The sequence below is a fragment of the Otolemur garnettii genome, unplaced genomic scaffold (genome assembly GCF_000181295.1).
Source record: "Otolemur garnettii isolate 467f Iridium unplaced genomic scaffold, OtoGar3 scaffold00007, whole genome shotgun sequence".
Taxonomy (NCBI): domain Eukaryota; kingdom Metazoa; phylum Chordata; class Mammalia; order Primates; family Galagidae; genus Otolemur; species Otolemur garnettii.
The window spans coordinates 38,427,142-38,429,577 of NW_003852402.1; positions in this window are offsets into that span (position 1 = coordinate 38,427,142).

Here is a 2,436-nt window from a genome sequence, read left to right on the forward strand (position 1 = left end):
CCACAGGCGCCCGCCACAGCACCCGGCTATTTTTGGGTTGCAGCCATCATTGTTGTTTGGCGGGCCCGGGCTGGGGATTTGAACCTGCCACCTTAGGTGTATGTGGCTGGCGCCTTAGCCGCTTGAGCCACAGGCGCCGAGCTGCTTATGCTTATTTTTAACTAGCTGGGCATTCCACAGCACCACCGTTGAGGTCATCTATGACGTCATGAGGGAGGCGGCCACCAGCACTGCAGCCCACAGACGGGCCATCCCCAGGATCTCTTCCATGGCTTAAGAGTTCTGCAGCTAAAGATTGATGTGCATCTGTCTGGTAATGTTGAATGTCGTCAAAAGTGATATTTCCATTGTGTTTAATGTTTTTCTGTTTATTTTTGTTTCTCAGTGGTTCCTTGAGGGCTTGAGGATGAGGGCAGAGGCAGAAGGTACCACCTCAGTCTCGGCCTGTCTGTTCTGAACAGTCAGTTTCACTGTAACCCTCAGACCCTTCCAGTCACTGGTTGCCTTGGTAATATCATCATCAACATTTCTGGAGACAAACCCAAGGGACTGATCTTGGGGCCAGGGCAGACATGGCACCCACTTCACCACTGGTGCCCCTCAGGTACAGGAGGCTCTGATCTCACTGGGGTCCAGCTTAGGCTGTGTGGCGGAGGTGGCTGGTGTCGGATGAACCCAGATTTGGGAAGGCCTAAGGAAGCTGCACCTTGGCTCCCTCCAAGCGGAAAGCCAAAAAGCAATAATAAATTATTTTTATGAATCCAGGAATTTAAAATTGTGATATGGTCTTAATCCTTTTTAAAAAAGGCATCTGTTTAAAATATACGTCAGATTGATTCTCCTCTTTAAAAAACCGGAAGATGAATGAATGGATGTTTTCAGATAACTAAAAGGAGCTGTACATTTTCAAAATTTCCTTTCTAATAGTTTGTAGTGAAAGGAAGAATGATGAGGCTGTGTGTGTGGCCTGCGCTCGTGTCTTTAATGTTCCTCCTCGGAGGGCTGGAGGTACCAGTGGTCAGAGCAGCTGTTGGTTGCTTTTGTCTGCCAGTATCCATTTCCCTTTATTGCTAATACATGTTTCCCCAAAAATAAGACCTACCCCCAAAATAAGCCCTAGCAGGATTTCCATGCAATTGTTAAATATAAGCCCTACTCCGATCATAAGACCTAGTGATGGGCATGGCCGTGCAGTGTATCTGCATAGCCATGCTATGCATTCTGGCATGGAGCGGTAAGGAAGACTGGAATACCTTTTATCTGCCACGGCTCCTTTCCTCTGATCCTTTCCTCTGATCTGAGCCATTCACATTTGCGCGGGTGCGCGTGTGGTAACCGCGTGGTGGGCATCCTATTGCTCAGGTGCGAACGGCTAGGGGAAAGGAGTACACACATCGTTAGCGCCAGCCCCACCAACAAGGTCGGCTCCCCCTCTCAGGTTCCAGAAGAAGATGACTTAACTGTATTTGAATAAACATAGATTGTTGTATTATACTTAATAAAAAGTAAGACATCCCCTGAAAATAAACCCTAGTGTGTCTTCTTGAGAAAAAATAGATATAAGACAGTGTCTTATTTTTGGGGAAACACGGTATCACTTTGGTTTTCTTTGAGGAACTAACCACATCCCTTCTCTGTAACCGTGGGGCCAGGAAAATGGCCTAGTTTGGTCAAAGCAAATCTTGTATCATCTGACCATAGTGACTGTATGACTGATGTGTGACCCAAGCATGCAAATCACATCTGGGAATTGTGATGACATACGTGAAAGAAACACTCTGCAAATGTACTAAGCTGGAAGAATATGTTTGGAGATGCTCGAGGCCATACCTAGGGCTACATGAAAACACAGAAGCTGGACAATGAAATTCACACTGAGAATAGTGGAGCTGGGGGGCTGGGGTGAGAAAAAGAGAGAACATAGTGACATTATGTACGGCCCTTGATCCAGCTACTCCTGAGTGTAATCACCCTTGTGAGCTTTCTAGTTAGATGAGCCAATATCCTTTTCTCTTTTTTTCCCTTCATTCAGTTTGAACTGGGTTTCTTCCACTTGTAACTCTCTTACCTATAAAGCGAGTCATCTGTGTTCCTAGTCCAGAGGAAAATAGAAGGTGCCCGAGGTGAAGGAGATAGCTGGTCAGGAGTCTCGACTTGGTAAGTATAAAATGCTTTTTAACCTTGTGTGTGCCCCAGCAAGGGCGAGTATATTTTGCACAGGGGAAAGACTTGGCTGGCAGGATAGTTATTGTCAAAGAAGAAAGATGAATGTGGGAACTTTGGGGATGTGTGTTGGTTGAGGAGAGTGAAGAAATCAGCATGGCTGGAATGCAGATTTTAAAATGCAGGTGATCTACAGTCAGCCTCAGATGACACAATAAATCAGTGGCAGGTTCGCCTGGTGTTTTTATTATTGGTCTCTCCTGTTTAATTATT